We start from the raw sequence: 12,794 nt of genomic DNA, 5'->3' as shown, positions 1-12,794 counted from the left end.
AATTACCAGTTATACGGGTCCCCTCCTTATCTACCAATTCCGCTATGTATGTTGGTCTGCGAGACTGTTGCATTATTCTTGCTAATGTTCTACCTGGCCGCTCGCCCTCCCCGTACCATCTGGCAATTGCATATTTTCTGAGATAGTGAGCTTCTCGCTCTGCTACCTCCCGAAATTCAGACAAAAGCATTGCACGTCGATGCAGGTCGGGGGGACTAGCCTTGCTTGCCTCAATAGGATCTAGTTCCGTGAGCTGCCCTTCTATCTTTGCTAGCATTCGTCGCACATCTTTAAGTACCCCAGCGCTTTTGGATATGCATACACTCCTTATGTAAGCCTTAAAGGCCTCCCATAGTACAGTCTTGGACTTCACCGATCCCTCATTTAAGGAAAAGTATTCTGTGACTGCCTCCCCTAGTTCGACTGCAATGACAGTGTCTCTTACTGCCATGTCAGGGAATCTCCATGGGCGCTCTACCCCCCCTGCCCTAGGGACGTTCAGTTTGACCATAACAGGAGCATGGTCAGACAGCGTCCGTGGGAGATGACTAACAGCGTCTATCCACAGTGCGACCCCTTCTGAAATACACCAATGATCCAGGCATGTCCATGTGTCATGGGGTGCAGAATAATGAGTGTAACCATCACGGTCCACACAATGAAATCTACAGGCATCAACTAAGCCAAACCTGCCCATGGTATCTAATAAAGAGCGTCTTGCCCTCGGCTTAGTGTCTATCGTGCGTGCCGTGCTGTCTCGCGCCGGGTCCAGCAATATATTAAAGTCCCCTCCCAAATATATATGGTCTGCTCCCATACGTTCCAAGGCTGAGTGAACAGTGTCAAAGAAGCAAGGGTCATCAACATTTGGTGCATATATATTAGCAAACAAAACAGAATGTTCAAGCATACACCCCTTAACCAACAGGAAACTTCCACCAGGATTCCGGTATACCTCCAGCTCCCAAACCGGTACACTCTTATGTATCAATATTGCAACTCCACGGGTGTACAAGCTATATCCAGAGATTACCTATGAGCCCCCAGTTTGATGCCAAAGATGTCTTAACAGCCGATTCCAAATGTGTTTCTTGTAGAACAGCAATATGTACCTGGTGGCGCTGCAAACAGTTTGTCTCCTGCTTACATTTATGGGCATTATTCAGACCCCTAATATTCCAGGACATTATTGTAACGTTGGCTTCTGCCTGCACCCTATTAGCCATATCCTATACCCTGTCTGTTTAGCCTGACACGACCCAATTGCTTATTTCTATACTGTAATTGCACATTATAAGTAAATCATGCTATATTTTCCTGCCACAGCACACCACACCCCCCCTCCTACCATCCATCCCCTTACCCAACTTCAGGGGGAGAACCCATCCCCATGCAACAATGGATGAAAACAAAAACAAACAAAATGGTAGAATAGAACCATTACGAGATTGCATCAAATAGAACAGATAGTGTCTCTCACCGAACTCACAGCGTGGCTATCCTGATGTTTCTGCAGCTAAAGATCCGTGCTAACAACTAGCTCACCCTTATGACGAGGTGCCAGTCCGCAGTCTCACTGAGGTTCAACCTTCATTCTGGAGGCATCTAGGTCCCATAGTTGTTCCGTGTGCCCGCTGCCATAACATAAGACTAGAGAAGGGGGGGCAGCATGCTGCACAGCCAAGGGTGTGGATGTGGGGGGGGCACCTCGCAATTCCCGCAGCTCGTGGCCTGATGGCCGGCCCCCAGGCTCACCCGTGGCCCCCTGTTGCCACGGGGCCTCCCGGGAACGTCTGCGGGACCGCCGGAATGGGTCGCTAAGCCTGCTGTGGGCCCCCGCCGCATGTCACTCACCCCACTGATGCTCTGCATTCAGGTCTAGGCACCGCCTCCAACAGCCGCGATGTGTCATAGGCCGGTCTGGCTCACTAGAGTCCCTGACTTCTTGCTAAGTTGTAGGCCGCGCCACACCCGCTTCAATCTTCTTGGCGCCGGACCGCACCGCACCCATAGTTTGGAACGGTCTCCATGGCGGCTGCACCTCCGCCCCTCCCTACAGCATAGCGCCACTCGGCAGGACCACCAACGCCACCTGGGAGGATATTTTTGAGAGGGTCCGCGGCGGAGCTTAAAGCCTACACGGCCATCACGGTCGGCGGCTTGGCCACACCCCCACTTTCCCTTTAAGTTAAGCCTGACGGCTTTTGTGGCAGGCTACCATAGGGTTAAGCCACGTTAATTTAGTGACTTTTAGGATTCACCCTCACAAGGGATTGTGGTTGGTATTTTAGTAGGGTAGTCATCCGCCTCAATCAATAACCTGGGGGCATATTATCAAGGACAGCGTTAAAATTATCGCCGGTTTAGCGGCAGAAAACTGCCGCTAAAGTGGCCATAATGGGCTTGATAATATGCCATGGAGAATTCACACCAGAACATGGACTTCTATTGGAATTCTCAAGGGCATATTATCAAGCCCATTATCGCTGCTTTAGCGGCAGTTTCCTGCCGCTAAACCGGAGATCATTTTTAACACGTCCTTGATACTATGCCCCCTGATTTCTTACACACATTTAGAATGCGGCAGCAGGTATACTACTGAAAATGTCAGGTAACTCTTCCCACGGGACCTATTCCCTGTGCGCAGGGTCTCCATGGTGGAGACGTCTGCCCAAGTGGGTAGAGCCCCATATGCAAACTCACACTCTTTTTTCCCACAAGGAAACATGTGGGGGTGATCAGTTTCCTTCTCCAACCTGGGATAGAAGTTACTCCAACCATTGAGTTTGATTTACATGTGTGAATTTGTCTACACTTGTAGCAGAGATGTCCACACTTGAAAAACCATATATGCACATCAGGAATCTGCAGTTTGAAAGGGTACATCTATTTGTAAATTTACATTTATGACCACTCTACAATGAGTTCAATTTAAATTTCCTTTTGTATTTTCTCTATGTGAGAAAAGAAGAGTTTGTGGTGATGAGGTGAAGCTCAGGTCTCCTCCAATTGCTGTGATTATTTACTGTTCTAGGAACGGTGAGATCAACAGAATCAGTTTCGTGGTAAACAGTTCCTTATTCCTAGGGGTAACAACTGAGTTTATAATAAAGTAAATTTTTAGTAATTTAGTAGTTCTCAGTGTGACATTGCTGGTAGGAAGTGGACCTTGGTTGATACATTCTAAAGATATCATGTGTAATGCCCTGCTTGCCAAGGAACGCAATGAAATCCTGCATTGCAAACTGTAGCAGTTGTATTCAAGGGCAAACCGATTTTCTGATTCACTTATCTTTTACATCATGATATATGTTTGCTAAATGTTTCTCACGATAAGAAAAAATATAGCTTGTGTTCCTTCCATCTGTTTGTAGTTTGTGCATTACTTTAATGTAATGTCATGATTTAAAGTTTCAGTTCCTTTAATTTGAATAACATTTTCCTCAGTGTAGGTTAATACAGATGAATAAAAAGTACATCCAATGGAGTTCAGTAGTTATTGCAAATTCGTTTATTAAGAACTAGTTGAAAATATTGTTGCCATGTACTCCAAATTATTATACTATCAAATTTGAGTATTATGCAGGGCCTGTGATAACAATAAGGCAGCTTACCTCTGGAGCAAGCTACATCAGTTGTCCTGCCATTAAATATGTCTTTTGATAAACAGTTTGCTGCACCCATCCCCTCTAAGCATCTCAAAAGATCACGAGGTTAGAAGAAATGTCCAGTGGTTAATAGTTGCATCCAGCAGATCATAGTAAGGCCTGTCCTGTCCACAGAAGAGGCCCACAGTTGTGCGAATTGTGTATCAGTAAATAGCAATTGCAAAGGGTTGAGTGTTTCCCAGGTGTGCAATTCGCGACTCATTCAGAATGGGGAATTACATGCTATTAGTGCACCTTATTTCCCCTTACCAGGTTCACACACAGCTCATGTGTGCTATTTGCCTGGCTGATTTGCATTTGTACAGCTGTTCATACCTAAACACAAAGGGCCCGATTCACAGAACTAATTTAAGACACAATCCTAAACTTACTACCATTTTCGTATTCGCAGAAGGCACTTACTCATTTATGTATTCACAGAAGACACTTACTCACTTCGGTATTCACAGAAGTTAGGAGTCCTAACTTTAGGACTCCTAAATGCCTTCTGTGAATACCGAAAGTCTTAAAGTTAGGATTTTTCTCAGTTTAGGAGTCCTAAAGTTAGGACTCCTAACTTTACTACTACTAAACTGAGAAAAATCCTAATTTTAAGGCTTTCGGTATTCTCAGAAGGCATTTAGGAGTCCTAAAGTTAGGAGTCCTAACTTTACTTCTACTAAATTGAGAAAAATCCTAATTTTAAGACTTTCGGTATTCACAGAAGGCATTTAGGAGTCCTAAAGTTAAGAGCCCTAACTATACTACTACTAAACTGAGAAAAATCCTAATTTTAAGGCTTTTGGTATTCACAGAAGGCATTTAGGAGTCCTAAAGTTAGGACTCCTAACTTCTGTGAATACTGAAATGAGTAAGTACCTTCTGTGAATACCAAAATGAGTAAGTGCCTTCTGTGAATACCAAAATGATAGTAGTTTAGGATTTTGTCTTAAGTTAGTTCTGTGAATCGGGCCCTATGCACTTTCATGGCGGGTAGCATATTGGACCACGGGGGAGTGCCTCATTGGAAGTGTGATGAAGAGCAATGTGGTGCATATGGGAAGAATGCTTGGTCGTCCATGAGTGACTAGAATGGTGCTCTTAACTAGTCTTCTCGCACAGTGCTTAACAGTGCAGTGTAGGGAGAATAGAGCACAAGCACCTTACATTGATCAGTTGTTGTCAATTGTTCTGCAACTCTTCATAGTACTCTATGGTGACAGCTGGGACACCCATCCATTAATTGTGGTGCGAAAAGTCGCCAAGACAAATGTTCTGTGTACTCCTTGATGCGACGGGTGAAGGCTGGAGGAGGGGTAGGAGAGCGGCCTCCACGAATGGACTATTTGAAGTCATGCAGGATGAGGATTCTGACAGCCTCGCCAGGAGAGTATGAGCTCATAGTCCTCCAGTGTAAAAGGCCATTTACCCTGGATGAAACACCATTCGATGATAACTTGTGTCCTAAACCATCGCCTTACATGTTTGCCTTGGGTGTAGGTGTCCAAGACTAGAGTTCACTGGTGTATTATCACAATTGAAAGGATGGGACTGGGGTCTCTTGAGGGTGGGCTGATGGGACCTATGCAGCAGATTTATTTGTCTTTGCTCCCATTATGGGCATTCAGAACTGTTGAATGTGCCAGGGTGCAATGCTGATAAACTAAACAGACACTGCACGCTGCCACGCACTTAACCAGTTCACTATTTCACTGCACACCAGTGTTTGCTTAAAATGCGTAAATCTGACTTGTACAATTTAACATTTTATTCAAATATACACACAAACACTCTCTCTCTCTCTCTCTCTCTCTCTCTCTTTGCTACTGACATTTGATTGCGTAACTGTGACCCAGTGTGTGCTTCCCTAAAATTCAAGCAGCCAAATCAAAGAGACCAGAAGTATATCACAGGAAGAAATATCTCCTGCCTTTTCCCCAATAAAATTTGGTAGGCAAAATAGTAAATAAAGGGTAATTTGAATTGTGGTGTGGTAAGCACTAAGATCTGCATGTTATGCTCCATTTTTGGACAGTAATTGTAATTAGTGCTATCTATGACATCCAAACATTTCTGAACACTGTGGGGTTGGAGATAAATAATATTCTCTGTTCTCTGACGATCATAATCAGGGCCCTGCGGCCAGATGCATGAAGCCACTTAGCAATCACAAAGCTTGTGATTCACTAAATCACATGCTTTCTAACCAACAAATGGCCTTTTTAAGTGCACTAAACCTATTTTGCTATTGGCGGGCATCCTAGATGTATGGAGATGTAATGCAGTTTTCCTTTTGTATACAAGGCACTTCTTGTGACCTGAGTCACTTGAGAATCAAGGATAATTTGATTTCCATGACCACCATAAGATTTCTTATCTCCTTTGAAGTTATTGATGGAGTCTTTTGTTCCTTCAACCCTCATCTAAATGTGTTTGTAATATGTATATTTGTTTAAATCAAGGAACAGATAGCGAGAGACACTGAATTTTATAATTCCAATCAATCAGTAGATTTGGAAAACCTTACAGTATGCAGGGTCAAGTTAAAAAATCAATTTATAAATATTATTGAAAAACTACTTACTTAATGCTAAAAGTCAGACAAATCAAGTGCTACAAGATACATTTACAAAGAAATCATTTTAACTTTTTAAGAAAATGCTTGGTCACTTCCACACAAAACTCAGTGGAGTAAAATTTGAAAGAGAGTATTTTGTGCTTTTAGAGTTTTGGACTGTGAGCATGTCGAAAGGGAGCACACATTTGTTTGCAAAGCTTCTTACTCAAACTGCTGAATATATGAAACTTAGCAGTGAGGTGGAAAGGCGAACCATGGTGTAAATTCAGGGGCGTAACACAGGCCCCCCGCATCCCCCGCAGTGCGGGGGGCCCAGAGCAGCAGAGGGCCCCCTCGGCACAGTATTTATGCCTGAGCGCTCCAGAATAAATCTGGAGCGGGGGCTTCTCCGTGTATATTGCAGGGGGGCCCCTTGAACTTTCGTTACGCCACTGTTCTAAATTGTGAATTGTCCCTCATCCTCTGCTGACTCCTATCGAGTGATGTGTCCTGTGCATGCTGTGCGTGCTGTGCACGCTCCACGCTGCACGCGGAGAATCGCAGATTCCGGAAATGCTGACCACCGTGCTCACAAGCTGTACTTGGAGCTGGAGCTGGAGCTGCCAGGAGGAAGAAACGCAATGCGGATAAACCGTAGGAAAGATGATAACAAAGGCTGGAACCTGACGATATTTAAGTTTTCCAGCCCCAACGGCCCCAAAGGAAATCAGTGAATTCTTGGATTGCAGCGGGGCTTGAGGCAACGGTGTTGAGCCATGCAGGTAACGAAGTAAGACGGTGGGGCCCCAAGCTGGAGCGGCTGTCTCAGGTGACAAGCAAGGACGCATCAGAGGACTAATTCATATGATAGCAGGAGGAAAGTTTAAACAACAGCAGAGGCTGCAAATTGGTGGAAATGGTGGCAGCACAGCATGCAGTCACTCAACCTTGAAGCCACAGTAGAGGTAAGTGTCTGGGGGACGGTTCTTTTGACAAAGAGAAAGGCAGATGTGGGGAGAGAGAGGGGACTGATGCATTCATATCGCAGTTGAAAGACTAAAGGACTAATAAAATGCTGAGCAGAGGTCTATAAGGCTGGTAAGGAGCTTAAGGAGTTTGAGTAGGTAGCAGCCAGCCATTAGAAATACTGGAATGAGGATTTTTTAAAACCAAAGAGAACCCAGGAAGGCACCTAAAGTTATACATCAGAACTATAATACTTTCTTTATTTTAAGGGCTGGCGCCAGGAAGAGGCAAACTACGAAATGAGCAGAATGGGAGGCCGCAGGTGGATCCAGATGCTTCAACTGGAACTGGGATCCATGAATAGAGCATGTGGAACCCTAAAGAAGAAGGGATAAGGACAACTCGGAGAAATACAAGGAAGAAATCCTTATTAGAAAGCCCACATCAGTGTGAGAAGGGGGGGGGGGGGTGGGGAGTGTCAGTGTCCAAATCAATTAAGGACTTTGTGGGCAAACACTTTCAGAGAAAACAATTCTTATGAGACGTACAGTTAACAGGTGAAGTGCATCCTTGGGTGGACAAAAATATTAGCCAGGGCCTATTAGATCTATGCAGATCCTCTTTGAGCCAGCAAGATTTGTTAAGGCAAATAGACTTTACCTTAGAACCAAGACTGTGCTCATCACTGCAGCTGTTCTCTCTTCCAGATAAAGAGGCATCACATTTGGTGGAGAAAAGCACTGAGGGAGAGAGAGATTATAGCAGGGTTTGTAGAACTGAACAGGAAAAGAACATGGAGCAGCCTCTGGGGTTAGATAATGAAGTTATAGAAGGCTCAGTGCAAAACTCTTCAATTGGGATAGAAATTATTGCGACACTATCGGCCTCTATTTTGGACATAGTGCTAATGCCACAAAACACATTGTAAGGACTATTGGACGTAACCATGATGAACATTGAGATCCTTTATGCCCAAAAAGATCAGCTGCAGAACATTACGGACAATTAAAATTAATTTGGGACCATATTACGACTATAGTTAGACCCATAGAAATTGCTAGCCGAACTAAGGAAAGTACAGGGGATGCCCCTCGGCAGACGGAATTGCAGAATGTGTATATCTTCAAATGCCCAATGCTCATAAAGAAACGGGGGAGCCAACAAGATATAGACAATATATACTCCGGCAAAAAAAGTAAGACCCCATGGAAGGGAATGGGGAAGGGGAGAAATGAAAAGCGGCAGAGAAAAAATAATGTGGGAGGTCTCATACAAGATAATAAGCAAAAGATAAAAGGCAATGTAAATGATGTAAAAGAAGGGAAAAAGATGGGGTTCTTTGGAGAAAAAAGAGTGAGAGGTAAAAAGGGAGTAAAGAAGGATTTACAACAGACACAAAAGAAAAGTGAAAGGTCCATAGATAATCATCAGGGGGAGGGGCTTGGGAATGAATCAAAAATTAAAGCCCGTACAGAAAAAGAAAGAAAGGTTGAATGCTTTACCTAGTGGGAAGGGTGGACAAGATAGAGTGGGCCAGCAGGGTATAGGTAAGAATAATGAAACTAATAAGTGACTATATTTTGAACCAGCCCATCCACGAAAGGGCAGGGAAAAAAAAGGGGAAAACTACATCCGTTAAATCGGCCCCAACTCTAAATGTACCAGCTTTCTCTAAATGTACCAGCCTGCAAGAAATAGGAACTAATGATCTTAGTCAAGTTGGGTTCACACAGAGTAGCAAGAGAAATGAATTAACGAAAGTTTTGATGTACTCAGGGACAGTTAAAGCAGCCTTGATAAAGGCAGAGACAGAACTACAAAAGGAAGAGATAAGGTTAGTGTCCAAAGTAGAACTGCCCGAAGTAGAACACCAAGGCGAATCATTCATGCGGCACCACGCTGTTCTTGGGTCAAGGCAGGTTAGACTTTTAGATCGGGCATTTGAGGAAGAAGGCAATACTGAAATAAGTGTAAATATCACGGAGACGAGCAAACACTGGGGAAATTGGGGTTCTGAAAATTTGTATGCGGGCCCCTTTCAAACAGTCCCGGGTGAAGAAGGGTAGCTAAGCGAAATCAGTTAGGGTGCTGGATCATCGCACATCCTTTGGATACTAACATGAAACATTAATGGACTTGGGAGAAGATCAAAACTAGAAAGCCTTAAAAAACTAGCTAACACCCATGAGATTATGTCCCTCCAGTGCGACAAAACCCCTGCAATCGATGGGTTTGTCCAACTAAATAAGCCCACAAAAAGGAGCCAGCAGGACGTCCCATGGGGGGGAGAGAGGTAATGAAATTAATATCTACTAAGATCGAGAGAAAGGTAAAATTCCTATAAGTAAAATGCAAATGGCTCGTGGCTTGTAAAGTGTTACTACGGGACCTCAACACCAAATACCACAGCATATATGAAGGGCGGGAGCCCGGAAGACTACAGATCAGAAATGGGGTGTTTTAAGGATAACCTGAATGGTCTGTGTGAAAACTATGATAAAGACATGTTCATCATAATGGGAGACTTAAACCGCAAAATTAACCCAAATAGGACCGATCCATGGTTTAAAGATATGTTAGGTACATATAATATAAATGTGGCTAGCTTCCCAGAATATAAAATGTCAGCTTGGGACATAGCACTAGGAAAGTACTTGGCCAGGAAAAGTCTGTTCGGTCTGAATGGCAGGATGGAGACCGATCGCCCGGCTAAGCAAATGTTTCAGGTTGGCTTGCAGCCCTGCCCATTTGATTACATTGTCATGTATACCTAGAATTTTGAAAACTTCAAGGGATTTTCATTAACACAAAGAGAGGAAAGTAATCATTATCCTCTAAAATTAGAATTATTTAGGGGGGGAAAGGATCCTACAAGAAATGGCAATTCCTCTACAAATGGATTACCCAAGGTGCCTCACCACCAGAATGAGAGAGGAACGCATGGCACAATTGGCTACATTTCAAACAATTTAACACTGGAAAATGTGATGGTACCAAATTTAGAGAGGTGCGAAACTATAATTAACCAAAGTGGTTCAGTGCCTTAGGGTTAAGGTAAAAGAAACAGTAACCAGGGCCAAACAGAACGTGGATAACCATGGAAAGAGAAAGGATTGGTTCAGCGTGGAATGTATGAAAATAAAGAGGTTAATAAGGAAAGGTGAGAGAAGCCTCAAAGTAAAGTATGATTTTGAAAGTTATAGTAATCTTGTGAAATTAAGGAAAATGTAAAAACCACTTATCCAGAATCAGAGAAGAATAGTGAAAGAGAAATGTTGGGGTGCAATGAATTATTTGGTGGAGGAAGCCACTTGAGAGGAGTACTTTGAGGAAATGTATGGAAAAAGGAAAGAGCCAGTGGAAAGAAGTAGAACCCACTGGGTAGGGGTGGAGGATGACATCAGAGCACACTTCACAGTAGGGAATATAAAACGAAACACTATGGTGCCGATCACGATCCGGTAAAAACCGGGTACGAACCGTCGGACGGAGCATATTCTCCGTCTGACGCGTACCCGGTCGTCAAAATATACAAACATGGAATTACGATTCGCACGGAAACACCATTTCCGTACGAATCGTACAAAACCCCGACCGACGAAAATAAACATACAAATGTGATCCGGGAAAGCGCCGACGTGACGTCGGGACGCACGCAGCCTGCCATTCACGAACCAGGAATCATGATTCGCACCGACGTCATCCCGCACGGTGAATATTTTCCGGCTGCCAAAAACTGCCGGGAAATCAGGACGACGCGAACAAGGAGTACCTGTACGCGACGGACAGACATGGACCCGAACCTACGTGTCATCCCGGCCCTCATAGCAGTCGATCTCCTCTACAGGTTCGGACGCAGACGCCGCAGAAGGTCAGAACAACAAAGGGAGGGGGGAAAGGGGGGGGGCAGGACCAGGGGCAGGCCACAAAACCCCCACCAAAGTCACACAGCACACATGCCCTGGACATACCTGACCCCCAGGCCCTGGTCACTACGAGGGGGTGGGGGCGTGTCCAGCAAAGCCAGCGACCGCCACAACGGAAGTGCTTGACGATGCGAACCGGCAACACAACAATACAGGTATGTCCCGTACCCACGCCTTAAGAGCGTGGGTACGAGTCGTACCCCGCCCACACCTACGTCATCCCAACAATGGCGGGACAGCTGTACCCACGTGGCAAAGGCCTGGGTACGGCCCGCACAAGCATCACATAGCGTGGGGACGCATATGTACGGACCGTACCCAAACCCCCATATGCATGGAGCGTACCCCCCACCCCAACAGTGTAAGTACGACCCATACCCTCACCCGCGTACGTATGGAGCGTACCCCCACCCCAACAGTGTAAGTACGACCTGTACCCCCACCCGCGTATGTATGGAGCGTCACCCACCCCTTACAGTGTATGTACGACCCGTACCCTCACCCGCAGACGTATGGAGCGTACCCCCACCCCAACAGTGTAAGTATGACCCGTACCCTCACCCGCATATGTATGGAGCGTACCCCCACCCCAACAGTGTAAGTACGACGCGTACCCTCACCCGCAGACGTATGGAGCATACCCCCACCCCAACAGTGTAAGTATGACCCGTACCCTCACCCGCGTACGTATGGAGCGTACCCCCACCCCAACAGTGTAAGTACGACCCGTACCCTCACCCGCGTACGTATGGAGCGAACCCCCACCCCAACAGTGTAAGTACGACCCGTACCCTCACCCGCGGACGTATGGAGCGTACCCCCACCCCAACAGTGTAAGTACGACCCGTACCCTCACCCGCGGACGTATGGAGCGTACCCCCACCCCAACAGTGTAAGTACGACCCGTACCCTCACCCGCGGACGTATGGAGCGTACACCCACCCCAACAGTGTAAGTACGACCCTTACCCACACCCACGGACGTATGGAGCGTACCCCCACCCCAACAGTGTAAGTACGACCCGTACCCTCACCCGCGGACGCATGGAGCGTACCCCCACCCCAACAGTGTAAGTACGACCCGTACCCTCACCCGCGGACGTATGGAGCGTACCCCCACCCCGACAGTGTAAGTACGAACCGTACCCTCACCCGCGTATGTATGGAGCGTACCCCCACCCCAACCGTGTATGTACGACACGTACCCCCACCTCGTATGCATGGAGCGAACCCACACACGTGTATGTTCTAAGCGTACATATCGTGAAATAGGAGGGGTGGGTGCAGAGTCCTCCCAGCAGTGCCCAGACACAGGAGGGGTGTGTGCCTATCACTCCCAGCAGTGCCCAGAGACAGGAGGGGTGGGTGCAGAGTCCTCCCAGCAGTGCCCAGAGACAGGAGGGGTGGGTGCCTATCACTCCCAGCAGTGCCCAGACACAGGAGGGGTGTGTGCAGAGCCCTCCCAGCAGTGCCCAGACACAGGAGGGGTGTGTGCAGAGTCCTCCCAGCAGTGCCCACAGAGACAGGAGGGGTGTGTGCAGAGTCCTCCCAGCAGTGCCCAGAGACAGGAGGGGTGGGTGCAGAGTCCTCCCAGCAGTGCCCAGAGGCAGGAGGGGTGTGTGCAGAGTCCTCCCAGCAGTGCCCAGACACAGGAGGGGTGTGTGCAGAGGCCTCCCAGCAGTGCCCAGACACAGGAGGG

The sequence above is a fragment of the Triturus cristatus genome, chromosome 5_1 (genome assembly GCF_964204655.1).
Source record: "Triturus cristatus chromosome 5_1, aTriCri1.1, whole genome shotgun sequence".
NCBI lineage: Eukaryota > Metazoa > Chordata > Amphibia > Caudata > Salamandridae > Triturus > Triturus cristatus.
The sequence above is the reverse complement of the archived record's forward strand: the minus strand, read 5'-3'. Positions refer to the sequence as shown.